This window comes from Oryctolagus cuniculus, chromosome 6 (genome assembly GCF_964237555.1).
Source record: "Oryctolagus cuniculus chromosome 6, mOryCun1.1, whole genome shotgun sequence".
Classification (NCBI taxonomy): domain Eukaryota; kingdom Metazoa; phylum Chordata; class Mammalia; order Lagomorpha; family Leporidae; genus Oryctolagus; species Oryctolagus cuniculus.
The window spans coordinates 26,271,969-26,286,495 of record NC_091437.1 but is presented as its reverse complement, the minus strand read 5'-3'; the positions used below and the strand labels follow the sequence as shown (position 1 = coordinate 26,286,495).

At 50.2% G+C, this 14,527-nt stretch overlaps 1 long non-coding RNA gene across 4 annotated transcripts in view; it reads right to left on the bottom strand.

Moving 5' to 3' along the window:
• Window positions 1-13,690, bottom strand: part of LOC103347881 (uncharacterized) — a 32,429-nt gene extending 18,739 nt beyond the window's left edge. The window contains exons 1-3 of one of the 4 annotated variants that reach the window (XR_011389745.1): window positions 13,414-13,690; window positions 11,449-11,585; window positions 2,009-2,134 (exon numbers count right to left, since the gene is read on the bottom strand). This is a non-coding gene — a long non-coding RNA (uncharacterized lncRNA). Of the gene's footprint in view, window positions 1-2,008; window positions 2,135-11,448; window positions 11,586-11,886; window positions 12,175-12,668; window positions 12,966-13,413 lie in introns of those variants that run through there. The other 3 variants (XR_011389746.1, XR_011389744.1, XR_011389743.1) reach the window with 3 other exon arrangements.
• Between the last annotated feature and the right edge of the window lie 837 nt (window positions 13,691-14,527).

Sequence of the window (14,527 nt, the reverse complement as noted above, 5' to 3'; positions counted from 1 at the left end):
GACTGTGCATGTAATTATAAGCCCCTGACCTCCTGGTGGGGTTGGAGCATCTGTTTCAAATGTGGGACTTTACAAGCACCTCTCACAGGAGAAATTATGGGAGTGGGGCGGGTAGGGCAGGGGCGGGGAAGGGATGGGACACAGCTTCTGGCACCATGGACTTTACCATGTTGAATCCAAAAATTGACCTGAAAACCTGAAGCATGTGCTTCACAGCTGGGCCGTCCTTAGGATGTGAACCCAGCTGATAAGCAAGGTCATGGCGTGCTCGAGGTGACAGTGAACAAAATGAATAGGATGTGCCCAGTAGCAGCAATGGAAAAAAGTGTACCAAATGGGCTTTGAAGGACCAAAGGTTTTAAAAGTCAATTGGTATCACTCTCACACCTGGTTAGGGTCATGGGGTGCATTTGGTTTTTCAAATTGGGTACTTTTAACACTATAGTGCCTGACTGCTGTTCTTCACTGACTTGACTCAGTCACTTGTAGCTTTACTGGTCTGAACCAGCTCTTTGTTCCCAGGTTACAGACCTGCCTATCGTTCCAATAATCCTGTTTCACTTGAATGAAGGGAGTATGTCTTAAATGTAAAGCTTGTGGTTCTCACACTGTACTCAGAGGTCCAAATGACTGTCTGTCGATGCGTAACCTGTTGTCTCAACCCCCAGCGAGAAGAGTCAACTCTTTGCTGTTCACCAGCGTGGGAGGCTTCACCGGCTTTTGCTTTGGGCTCTGCTGTTTGTTTGCAGAATACCCAAGAGCAAGCAAACATGCTCTCTTCACAGCAGTACCTTAGGGTTTTGCCATTGTAAATGGGTCTAATGTGATATGACAAGACCAGAGAAATTGGATGTAAATTTACATTTTTAAATATGCTTGTTGTTTCACATGATACATTTAGGGTATGCAGCTCCTTTTGTAGTTTTTATTTTTACTATTTAAGTTTGGAAATGATGCCAAATTTTGTATTTCTTTAATCAATGTGTTCTCTTCAGTGATATATATTGCATTATATATTGATGTGTGTATCAATATATACTGATATGTATTACACTTACACTTACAAACACAGAAATAAGAGGGGGTGAAAACCGTAGCCTTTGCATTCTCTATAGCCTCTGCAGAGAGATCCTAAGCAGCAAAATCTTGGTGTTGTGATGTACAGAAATGGAGAAGAGTATTAAACCATATTTAAGAATACACTTTGTGTGCTTGAGATTTTTTAGGACTGTTCCTAGAAAAGGTCTGAGGTTCCTAGAAAAGTATGAGTTCTCCGAGGCATTTGTCAGATCAGTGGTGGCTAGTAACTTCCCAGCCTTAGATCTGAGTTTTCCATACACTGCCCATGGAAGGGCATATGCAAATGACATCTGAGGTCATGATCTCAAGATTACCCTAGAGAAGGGAGCTTCAACTTGATTGTATCCCACTTCCCTCCTTTCCATTTGTCAAAGGGGAACTATTTCCCCCACTTTCAAGTATGTTGTCTCATAACTAAACATCCCCTGCAGGGAGGTGTTATGCCCCATTCTATAGATCAACTAAAAGAGCTTTAAGTCACAGCCTGCCAGTGGTGATACCAAAATTTCACCCCAGGCTTAACTGCAAAATTGATGCTCTTTCTGCATCTGTTTGTCTTTGCGCCCTATAATAGAGTGGTCCAGATGGAAGAGCCGAGAAACTAGGCTAGGCCCTTTCCCTCCCACTCTGCCTCAGCACTGCATACCTCATATTGGGTAGCAGAGTAATCTGAGAGCAAGTCGGGTTGGCCCGAGGAGTGGGGGCCCTTGGTTCAGGTTAGGAGCAGAAGAGGGATTGCTGTGTTAATTTTCCCGAAGTGTGAGGTGTGCTAGACCTTATTTGGTAGTTTCTGAAGCCTTCACTAAAGAGCCAAGGTGGTATGTGGCTTGTGCTCTCCAGACCAGAGGAAGAGGTTTCCATTAAAGGCCCCCTGCTAGCAGTTTCTCTGTGACTTCGTGCTCTCAGCACACGTTCACTGCTTTCTCACCTGATCTAGATGATGGCCCTGCTGAAATCCAGTTGTCCTTTGCAAAGGGCAAGCATGCCTGGTCAGGCGGAGCTGGCGTTTTTCTTCATCATGCATCCCTAGGTGCTATTCTTGAAGTTGGGATTTCTGGAAGGAAGCACAGTGGTGCCGGGTGTGGGTTACGGTGCTTGCCTGTTTGGGCCTGCTGCACTTGCCATCTTTTGTTCTCTGGCTCTGGTTCCCATGCTGTGGCGCTCCCAGACAGGCACAGTGGATTCAGGGCTAAGTGCCAAGGCAGAATTTGAGCCTCATGCCAGCTTCTCCCTTGTTGCCAATTTGAGTGTGTGCCAGCTGGGACTCCCCCTGCCAAGTCCCACCCTGATGGGACTGCACTTTAGGGGACAGGAACTGACAAGGCAGAGGGTGTGGGAGCATCGCAGTAACACCAGAGAGAAGGGGCATGGTTGCTCATTTTGTAGCAGTTTGGGTGGGTGCCACAAATTGCTAACAACAGAGCAACTAGAGATAACATGCACAAACAAGTCACTTCCTCCAGGATTTTCTAAATCAAGTCTCAGTCCTGTCTCAGTGAACTCTGCTTCAGGTAGACACCTCTAGGAATATCCCTACAAGGCATGGTGTGCTCACCTAAGAGCCCAGGACAAGGGGTCTTATCAAGAGATCTGGTTCTTTGTTCTGTCTCTACTATTAGCTAGGCTGTGACATCAGGTAAGTCCTTTCCTGACTCTTGATTTCCCTGTCAGTGTAAGGCATGTCTTGAATCTAAAGGGCTTTTCTATCAGGATATCCAAGTCAGGAGCAGGAGCTGTGAAGTAGGCCTGGGGTGGAAAATCTTGGCTTTCTCTTGGACACTGGTTGATTACCCCATGTCTCTGTGCAGCAGTTTTCCTCCCTGTAACAATGCCTGCTTCGTGAATATTGGGGTAACAAGGTTTTAATGGAGTAAGAGAAATGAACGACGTAGTATATAGTGCCTGGCACTTACCTACCACAGGAATTGGGAGCTGCTCTGATAAGGATACTTCCACTGCCAAGTCCATCCTCTGGAGGTGGCCAGGGTGAGTTTGTACTGGTGACCACAAGGTGGTGCTAGAGTGAGGGATATGGGCTGTGGAAACTTAATCCCTAAGGAGGAGCTGCTTTCTGGTAAGTGATAAACAGATGCCTAGGACAATTTGCTTTGCCCTTAAATTTTGGAGAAATAGAGTGGGCAGTCTACCAAAAGAAGTGAGGATGAATGAAAGGAGAGCCCAGGAGTCTCACTCCAGCTCAGCCCTGTTTTTATAGCACTCAGCAATCTGGCCTTTGAGCTAGACATCTGTAAAATAATTTAGTCACTGACATTTATTGAACAGTTACAGTTATGTAAACCTTTTTTAAAAATATGTATTATGTCATTTTATTTTTTAAAGGTTTATTTAGTTACTTATTTGAAAGGTAGAGATTCCATCTTTTGATTTCTGCCTGTCCTAGTCCACAACCTACAAAGTGGCAAAATCTGGGACTTGGTTGTGTTTTGTGCCAAAGCCAATGCCAGTATGGGTCATTCCTCACTCAAGAACCCTCCTGGGACAGCCAAGAAGACAGGACTCATCTCACCCACCCCTCCTGAGCTTTCAGAGACCAACAGCAGCTTGGAGAGCACCTGAAAGTCATTGAGTGTTTCTAACACATCCTTCCCCCCACACGTGTGGACTGCTAAGCACAGCCACAGCCATGGATGAGGATGGATAAAAGGAACGTGCCCTTGGATTCTCTGGAGAGGACCCTGTAATTTATCCAGCATCCTCAGTGAAGAATGGACACATACAAGGGAACTTCTCAGATATTAAAGTGTTGTCTGCCCCTGTTCTTAAAATCTGTCGTTTAGACAACTGTAACAAATTTGAAATGCAGACTATAGATAAAAAGTGCTATTATCAATAGTAAATCTAAGCTTGATAACCACTGGTTTTATAACAGAATACTTTTTCTTAGGAAGTGTATATTAAAGTATGAAGGAGTTTAGAAAAAAATATTCAACAGGAAATTATTGAAACTTCAGAAATAGAGAAAACATACTATCATTTCTTAAATGTTCTCAACATTTTTTAAAAACTATTTATTTGAAAAGCAGAATTTGAGAGATGATCTCCCATCCACTGGTATTGGTGGGGAATGGGCCAAGCCAAAGGCATGAGTCAGGAACTCCATCCTGCTCTCCCATGAAAGTGGAGGGGCCCAAGCATTTGACCCATCTTCCACTGCTCTCCCAAGCACATTAGCAGGGAGCTGGACCAGAAGTGGAGCATTGGGCCGGTGCTGTGGTGTAGCAGGTAAAGCTACCTATAAGGACACCGGTTCAGGACCTAGCTGCTCTACTTCCGATCCAGCTCTCTGCTATGCCCTGGGAAATCAGTAGAGGACGGCCCAAGTCCTTGGACCCCTGAACCTGCGTGGGAGACCTGGAAGAAGCTCCTGGCTCCTGGCTTCAGATCAGTGCAGCTCCAGCTGCTGCGGCCAACTGGGAAGTGAACCAGCAGATGGAAGACTTCTTTCTGTGCCTTCTCTGTGTAACTCTTTCAAATAAATAAATCTTTAAAAAGTGGAGCATCCGGATCTCATATGGGATGCCAGTGTCACAGGTGGTGGCTTAAACTGCTGTGACACAATGCTGGTTGCCGTTTTTTAGTAATCTAGGTTTGTCACGAACATCCATTTTAGAACATGATATGTATAGCATTTGGGATCTTACTAGGCTCAAGGTATGCACTATAAAAATTCAGTTTGATTCTTCACTGAAGTCTGGTTTTACTCATCAGCCTTTAAGAGTCCTTTCTGCAGGGTTTGAAGTTCAGAAGAGATTTGTCCTGAGGCAACCAGTGGGACTGGTTGAGGCCTGGGAGACAGCCCAGACTAAAAAGGAGGCAGCAGAGGCATCCAGGGTGAAATCAGTCCTGGGTGCCAGGCCAGTTGAGGCAGTGTGAAGAACAAGGGCCTTGTGGAAGGCCCTTGGACCTGTGGCTTGGGAGCAACCCTAGAGGGGATGGCAAAAAGGCACAGGTCTACTGTACTGGGGACCCATTCTCGGGACCAGTATCTCAGACTGCAGTTCTGCTTATGCCTCCCCCATAAATGGCTCTTCTCTGGGGCACCTCAGCACTTGAAAGGGCCCTGGACCTTACTTCTTCCAAAGGACTCACTGAAGAGAGAAGAAAGCTGAATCCCAGAGAACACGATGGCCTGTCAGGTTCACAAAGCCAATCAGCAGAAACAACGTGAACAATTAGTGCTGAACTCCAAATTCAGTGCTCTTAACACATGAGTGATCTTGTTAGCCCTTCATCTAAGCCTCATTGTCTCCAGTGCTGGGGATGAGAAAAGAGAGGATCAGAAGGGGCAATGGAGTTGCCTGAAGCCAAGGTAGAGCTGAGAAGGGAAACAGCCAACATCCCAAGAGGTTGTGGGAGCTGAAATCACTTCCCTGTGAGTCAGGGTTGACTTAAGCATAGATAGATTAACTTGGTTCTCCCGCACCCCTGGGCTTCCTAACCAGCTTCCTGGAGTTTTCCCTGCCAACCACTGGCTCCCAGCTCCCGTCCTCTCTGCTAACAAACCCCATCTAGGCTTAGCCCCTCCTGCTGGGCTCTCCAGACCCACCGAAGGGAGACCTAAACAGCAAAACAGTAAAGCCAGGAGACCAGGGAAGAAGCTGGAAACTTTAGGAAGGCTCCAGGCAGGAATGGCAGCAGTCTTTGTTTTTAGATTTATACATTTATTTGAAAGCAACAGAGATGGAGACAGAGATCTTTCATCCACTGGTTTATCCACCAAATGCCCACAACAGCCAGGTCTGTACCAAGATGAAGCCAGGAACCAGGAATCCTATCTGAGTCTCCCACAAAGGTGATAGGAACTCAAATAGTTGTTCTGTCAGAAACAGAGCAGCCTGGACTCTGAAATGGAATGCAGGCAACCCAAGTGGCACCTTAACCTGCTGTACCACAATGTCCACCCCTGTAGAGAATTTTGAAATCAATAAGACTGAGACCTCCAACTTTTTCAATATTGTTTTAGCTGTTTAGGGCTTCTTAAAGTCCCACAGTAAATTAAGATCAGCTTCCATTTCTGCCAAAAAGGCCACTGGAATTTTAATATGGATTGCATTCAATCTGTAGATTGCTTTAGGTAGCACTGCTATCAATATAAAGTTTTCCGATCCATGAACACAGAATCACTTATCCATTTATTTAGGTACTATTTAATTTCTTTCAGCAACATTTTACAGTTCTTCTTTAAGTCTTTTAAGGTGGTTAAATATTTCTGGGGCAGGCACTGTGGCATAGCAGGTGAAGCTGCCACCTGCAATGCCAGCATCCCATATGGGCACCGGTTCGAGTCCCGGCTGCTCCATTTCCGATCCTGCTATCTGCTATGGCCTGGGAAAGCAGTACAAGATGGCCTGAGTCCTTGGGCCCCTGCACTCATGTGGAAGACCCAAAAGAAGCTCCTAGCTCGTGGCTTTGGATCGGCCCAGCTCCAGACTTTGCAGGCAACTGGGGAGTGAGCCAGCAGATGGAAGACCTCTCTCTGGCTCTCCTCTCGTGTCTAACTCTGACTTTCAAATAAATAAATAAATCTTTAAAAAAATAAATTTATTCCTAAATATTTTATTCTTTTGGATGCTATTTTAGGTGGAATGGTTTTCTGAATTTTTTTTTAAAGATTTATTTACTTACTTGAAAATCAGAGTTACACAGAGAGGAGAGGTGGAAAGAGAGAGAGGTCTTCCATCCGCTGGCTCACTCCCTAGTTGGCCCCAATGGCTGGAGCTGCACTGACCGGGAGCCAGGAGCCTCTGCCAGGTCTCCCATGTGGTTGCAGGGGTCCAAGGACTTGGGCCATCTTCCACTGCTTTCCCAGGCCACAGCAGAGAGCTGGGTCAGAAGTGGAGAAGCCCAGACTCAAACCAAACTGGCACCCATATGCGATGCCAGCACCACAGGTAGTGGCTTTACCCACTATGCCAGAGTGCCAGCCTCCTGAATTTCTTTTTTTTTTTTTTTTTGACAGGCAGAGTGGACAGTGAGAGAGAGAGAGAGAGAGAGAGAAAGGTCTTCCTTTGCCGTTGGTTCACCCTCCAATGGCCGCCGCTGCAGCCGGCGCACCGCGCTGATCCTGGCAGGAGCCAGGAGCCAGGTGCTTTTCCTGGTCTCCCATGGGGTGCAGGGCCCAAGCACCTGGGCCATCCTCCACTGCACTCCCTGGCCATAGCAGAGAGCTGGCCTGGAAGAGGGGCAACCGGGACAGAATCCGGCGCCCCAACCGGGACTAGAACCCGGTGTGCCGGCGCCGCAAGGTGGAGGATTAGCCTATTGAGCCACGGCGCCGGCTTCTGAATTTCTTTATAAAATTGTTCATTACTGGTGTCACTCTGGTTTTGATGTGCATTTTCCCAATGACAGTGCTATTGAGCATCTTTTCATGTGCTTAGAAACCATTCCAGTGTGTGTGTGTGTGTGTGTGTGTGTGTGAAGTGTGATCTTTCCTGGTTAACCTCCAGTTTTGCACTTCCTTGAGTGGAGAAAGGAGTAGCCCCTTTTGTTTCCCAAATACATTTCTCCTTCCCTTCCTGTTTACTAGTGACTGGCAGAGTGGAGGCAGATGTCCAGGGTGTGACTGTGCCATTTACTAGACCAGTGTGTGACCTTGGATATGTTACTTAAGCTCTCTTTCAGTTTCTTCATGTTTATAATGGAGAATTTTATTAAAGTTTTTACTTAACTTGCTACTTAACTGTCTACTACAACCAGACACTGTGCCACATCTTGGAATATTGGAACCAAGCCCCCATCTCTAATGGCTTTCACGCAGACTGTATCAGGCCCCAGTCTCTCTCCCTGAGCTTGCAATTTTTCTGTCTTCACTGTGGTGGTTACAAGTCAAATCCTCACTAAATATTAACCCACTAAATTAAAGGGGTGCCGTAAGGGTCAAGCTGGCAAGGATTACAAGACTCAGAATTCAGTGGTCATCTCCATGGCTGACATCCTACTACTAGACTATTCTGAGAAGTTTTGCAGAACCCTCAAGCCCTGATCAAAGTAGTAACCCATCTACCCACAGACTCCCGAGGGGCTGGAGCCCACTTTGCAACAGTTTTAGGGGTTAAAGAGTTCAAGTTCTTGTCTCCAATGCAAGAAAGAATTTGAGGATGCGGCACAAATGAAGGTTAGCAGAGGAACAAGATGTATTAATAAAATCAAAAATACACTCTCAAGAGGGGGCGCTGGGGCTGGCTGGGGCACAGTGGGTTAACGTCCTGGCTTGAAGCGCCAGCATCCCTTAAGGGTGCTGGTTCTAGTCCTGGCTGCTCCATTTCTAATCCAGCGCTCTGCTATGGCCTGGGAAAGCAGTAGAAGATGGCCCAAGTCCTTGGGACACTGCACACACGTAGGAGACCTGGAAGAAGCTCCTGGCTTCGGATTGGCACAGCTCCAGCTGTTGTGGCCAAATGGGGAGTGAACCATCGGATTGAAGACCTCTCTCTCTCTCTCTCTCTCTCTCTCTCTCCTCTCTCTGTGTAACTCTTACTTTCAAGTGAATAAATAAATCTTTAAAAAAGAAGGGGCACAGGGCATGCTCAAAAGTGAGCTGCAACCCACAAGTTCTGGGGTCATTGTTTTATGTGATCTGGAGGCACAGCGGGTGGTACTTTGGGTGGAGTTTTCCAGAAGTTTGATGACCTTCAGTTTTCTGACCTTTTTAGGAAGTCTTGGAAGTAGCTTCAGGTACATGATGGGAGTGGGAATTTCTGCCATGATAATTTAATTATAATGATTTTGTAATAGGTCATCACAGGACGCAGTCAGCAGCAACGTTAGATATCTTTTGCAGGAGCTGCTTCTGGGCTGTGGCTTTGCTACAGTGATGATCTTGGGTTGCAGGCAGTGGGAGGAAGAGACAGAGTGGTCTTCCATCCACTGCTTCACTCCCCCAGATGGCCACAATAGCCAGAGCTGTGCTGATCTGAAGCCAGGAGCCAGGAGCTTTTTCTGGATCTCCCACGCAGGTGCAGGGGCCCAAAGATTTGGGCCACCTTCTACTGCTTTCCCAGGCCATAGCAGAGCGCTGGATCGGAAGAGGAGCAGCTGGGACTAAAACCGGCACCCATATGGGATGCCGGCGCTTCAGGCCAGGGCATTAACCCACTGCGCCACAGCGCAGGCCCCAAAGACCTTTTTTTATGTCTCTCCCTCTGTCTGTAACTCTACCTCTCAAATAAATAGAATCCAGTTCTCTGCTATGGCCTGGGAAAGCAGTGGAATGTGGCCCAAGTCCTTAGGCCCCTGCACCAGCATGGGAGACATAGAAGAAGCTCCTGGCTGCTGGCTTCAGATCAACCCAACTCCCATGTTGTGGCCAACTGGGGAGTGAATCAGCGGATGGAGAACTTCTGTCTTTCTCTCTGTAAGTCTGCCTTCCAAATAAATAAATAAATCTCTTAAAAAAGAAAAAAAAAAAAGAAATGGGAGTGAAAGCTGCCACTTGCAATGCTAGCATTCCTTATGAGCATGCTAGTTTGAATTCCAGCTGCTTCATTCTGCAATCTCCCTGCTAATGTGCCTGGGAAGGTAGCTATAGATGAAGATAGCCAGCATACTTGGCCTCTGCCACCCACATGGGAGACAAGGATGGAGTTCTGGGCTCCGGCCTTCCACCTGGCCCAAATCTGGCTGTTGCAGGAGTTTGGGGAAATGAACCAGCCGACAGATCTTTCACTCCCTTTCCTCCTCCTTTCCTCTCCCTCCCTCCCTTTCATGTCACTTTATATTTCAGGTAAATGTTTGAGTAAGTCTTAAAAGGGGGAGGGTGCTGTGAAGTATGGCAAAACCACTGCCTGCAGCACCAGCATTGCATATGGGTGCCGGTTCAAGTCCCAGCTGCTTCACTTCCGATCCAGCACCCTACTAATGCACCTGGGAAAGCAGTGGAAGATGGCCCACACCCCTGCACCCACATGGGAGACCCAGAAAAACTCCTGGCTCCTGTTTCTAGCCTGGCCAGGCCAACCCATTGCAGCCATTTGGGGAGTGAACCAGCAGATCAAAGATCTCTCTTTCTCTGCCTCTGTTTATAACTCTGCCTTTCAGATCAATCACTCTCTCTAAAAAAAAAAGACATGACAGGATTGAAGAGGATTTTGAAGGAGAGATGATCACAAAGAAGTCAAATGCTGCTAGGAAACAGTCAAAACCATGTGAAGACTGAAAAAGTCCTACTGCATTCAGAGACAGGAGGGCCCTGGTAACAACTCGGGAGTCCGCAGACACTGGCCCAGCCCTCCAAGGGGTCTGCTGGCTCCAGTCCCACTGCGGCAGCTCAGGACTCCCCTGGAGCAAGTTTTTTTCATTAGCTTCTCAGAACTCAGCGCAGCTGTTCAAGCTGACTCAAGTACTGCATCAGGGGTGAGCTTTGTGGTGCAGTGGGGTAAGTCACTGCTGAGGACACTGGCGTCCCATGTCAGAGTGCTGATTTCAGTCCCAGCTGGTCCCCTTCCAGTCCAGCTCCCTGCTAAGGCACGCTGGGATAAAGCAGATGATGACCTAAGTACTTAGGTCCCTGAAACCCACATGGGAGACCTGGATGAAGCGCCTAGGCTCTGGCTTCTGCCTCACACAACCCTGCCTCTCTCAGGGAGTGGACCACCAGATGGAACAGAGAGCAGGCTGTCTCCCTCCCTCCCTCCCTCTCTCCCTAGCTCTCTCTCTCTCTCTCTCTCTCTGGACCAACAGATGGAACAGGGAGCTGTCTCCTTCCCTTCCTTCCCTCCCTTCCTCCCTCCCTAGCTCTCTTTATTGTTCTGCTTTTCTAAAAGAGAATAAATAAGTAAACATTAAAAAAAAAAAAAAGGGCTATGTCAGAGGGCCATGACAGGTGTGCCTGGCAGGAGGCTCAGGCCAGTTCCCACTATGTATACCCCCTCACCCATCCGCCTGCTCGGCAGCCAGCAGGAAGGAAGGCAAACTCTGGCCACAGCTAAGCGTCCATCTGAAGCTGGGTACCAGTTCCTATCACTGCTCAAACACAAAAGATCTTGGTGACAAGCACTTAAACAATAGAAGCTGGTTTGCAGTCCACAAAACACTGAGGAAATGTCAAGGCAGTACTTATCAAGTATCTCACAAACAGTATGCACTATCACTGATTCACAGTCACACATTCATTCATTCAACAACTGTGTATTATGTCAGGCAAGGGGGATACAATAAAGACAGTCCACGCAGGGAGTATGAAAAACAGCACCCAATCCAGTCTTGGTAAGGAGGGGTGGGTACCATTTTGAGGGGTTCGGTTCCTGTCTGTAAAGAGCGTCTCATTTGGCTGAGAAAAAAGCACAGCAAAGCAATAAGAAGACAATGCATCTTCCTTCAAAACTGTTGGCACCAAAATAAACTTACCTAGTAGTTGCACTTCTCCAGAAACTCTTGTTGAAGTACTCTTGTACAGGGGCCGCCTCTGGCGCCGCCGGCATCCCACGTGAGAGCGGACCGAGTCCCAGCAGGTCTGCTTCCAGTCTGGCTCCCTGCTACTGCACCTGGGAAAACAGCGGGGACACTCGAGTACTTCGGCTGCTGCACCCACACAGGAGCCCCAGATGGAGTTCCTAGCTCCTGGCTCAGCCCCAGGCGTCGGGGCCGGCTGGGGAGTAAACCAGAAGACGGAAGATCTCTCTCTCTCTGTCTCGCCCTCTTTCTAACGTTGTGCCTTTCAAATAAATAAATCTTTTTTTAAAAGTACCCTCATATCAGCCAATTGATCTTAATGGGGTGTCTCACTCAATTTTTTCCTCCCCAAAAAAAGCCTATTAATCAAAATCCAGGTTTCAATGTCCCCACCACAGAAAGGCCCAAAGGCCAGGTTCCAGGGTCCACTGTGTCCTCGCAAGCCAAGAACAGCCTCTATGCTTCCCAGGATTTTCGGGTGCTCCCAGTGCCCTCACACGAAAGAGAACATAAGTCCTGCCCAAGCAGGGGCCTGGGGTTCCTGAAAATTCTGCGGCAGCCTCCAGGGACGCCCCACCTCCTCTCAGGCCTTCCCCTCCTCCAGGCTCCGTTATAAATAGCTCGCTGGTTTCCCGTCGGGGATCTCCCAGCCCACAAACACGGCTCACCCTTCACTCCGTCAGCCTCAGGCAGGAGCGGGTGATGGCCGGCAGGGGGCGGAGAGGAAGCGGGAAAAGGGCGGGAAGCACCGTCAGTGGCAGCCTGGCCTCTATGGACTACATTACCCACAATCCTAGGTGGCAACCGGGCGCGTAGGCTTGTGGGGGACCTGCAGCACTGGCTGGGAAAACAGGACAGGCGGCGCTCCAGGCCGGGGATGTGAGGCTCGGCCTTGAGTCCCAGCTTTTTACAAAACCTGACTCCAGATTTTTGGAAGCCTCTCCATGCATGCACACAATTCACAGGCACTCAGCATCTCTGGGGCGGGAAGACCCGCAAAGCTCCTTATTTACAATCACACTGCGCACGTGCGTGGATGTGTGTGTCCGGAAGCCTTTGATTTTATTCTGGATCAGACTCAGAAGCTGTTTGGCACTAGCTCCTTTCTGGCAAATCACCCCCCCCACACACACACACACACTCCTGTCATCCCCAAATTCGGAGCCTTTCTTTACCTGCCTCACCTGCGGAGGCACAATCAGGGCACTCAGCCCAGCTGGCCACATGGTGGCTGGCCTGTCTCCTCCCCAGCAGAAAACCTGGGCTTTGAGGACAACTGTGCCGCTGGAACACGCTGGTCCCAGCTAGGGGATGGGAGCTGGGGACCTGCGGCTGCTTCTGTGTCTGCTGTCCCTTTGATCCTCACCCAGGGCAGGATAGCCACGCCTTTGGGCCCGGTTTAAATCTCTGGAGGTGCTCTGGGGAGAGCCCGTGGGGGCTTGGGGGTTCTTGCAGTAGTGGGTTGACCAGATCTGTAGGTGGAGCAGCAGAGGCCATTCGGGAGGGGGACACCCAGCAGGCACTGCTGGCCCCTTCTCGGTCTGCACACATCCCAGCCCACCCCTCCAAGTTCCCCTACACCGTTAAGCTGCTCATCTAACTCCAGACCGAAGGTAAAATCAAGGTCCTCTGTCTGCGGTAAAAACAGGCCTTCCCCACTTTCCCTCGCCCAGATACAATCCTAGTGATCATTTCCCGAGGTCAGAACGAGAAACGCAAAGGTGAGCGGGAGCCAACTGTCAAGGTCATAGGTCTCCTGACCGCCGGGATGGGGGTGAGGCGTTCGCTCAGAGAATGGTTGTGGAAGGGGCCCACCGGGAACATGGGGACAGCTTGAGGAAAGGCGGGGTGGGGGGGGACCGGCAAGGAGGGAGGAAGGCACAGAGAGAAGCAGTTAGGGATGACCGAAGACCAACTTGCCAAACACAGAAGACGAGCGGGCGGGCTCGGACGCGGTGCTTGGGAGTTGGGGCTTCAGGTTCCGGGCTGGGAGCTGCTGACGGATCTCCAGCAAGGGGTCGGGGAAGGAAGCGGGGGGAAATGCGAAAGCTGTGGGGAGCGGAGGGCGCCTCCGACCTCCGGGGTGTGGAGGAAGGTACTGCGCCTGCCAACGGACTCGAAGCCGCCCTGTGCGCGTTTCCCTGCGCCGGGCCCGGCGGCGACCCGGCCGGGCCGCGCTCTCCCGACCCCTCCCGCCGGCCGCCCCCTCCTTGGCAGCGGGCTCCCCCTGGCCGCGGGCTCCTGGGTGCGGGCGGACTCCGAGCCCGGGCTCCCAGCCCGCAGCCGCCCGCGGGCCGCCTGCCAGACGCGCCGGGAAGGAAGCGCCTTGTATGGGCCTCTGGCAGGGAGGAAGCGCCTTGTAGGGCTCCGGGAGGAAGCACCATACATGGCGCGGGGCGGGCGGAGGCGGGCCGGGGGCGGGGAGCCTGCCCGGGATGGAGGCCGCTTCCGCCGCCGCGCCCGCGCCCACCCCCAGCCCCTTGGACCCTCCCCCAGCGGGAGCTGCACCACCCTAGGGCGCCGCAGGAGGCTCGCGGGCTCCGCGCAGCCATGACCCCTGGCCGAGCCGAGTGGGAATCCCAGCTCGGCCAGGCGCTAGCTCAGTGACCTTGTGCAAGAGGCTTTCGCCGCCCCAGGGATGGTGGGATCTAAGGAGAGGGTGCAGATGAAGCGCCTCTTGGCGCTGCTCCTTCGCCCTAGCTATTGTGGCCTGGGGCTGGGGGTAAACCAGTCGTGGTCGACCTTTAGTCTCTTCCCAACCGCCTTGGTCCCTGGGAAGCCGGAACCTGGGGAGCTTGGGAGGAGATCTTTCCAGAAGAAAATAGGGCAACCGTAATCTCTTGGAGTTTTCCCATGCAGGACTCAGGCAGAGGGGGTTCCAATGCCCTGACGACCTGTCTGATGCTGGGGAAGAGAATTACCCTCTGTCAGCCTAATGTTCTCATCTCATTGGTGAAATGGGGGAGAACAATTTCTGATTTGCAGGTTTGTTCTCATAATCGAGTGAAATGAGATGTGTGTGTGTATGCGCACG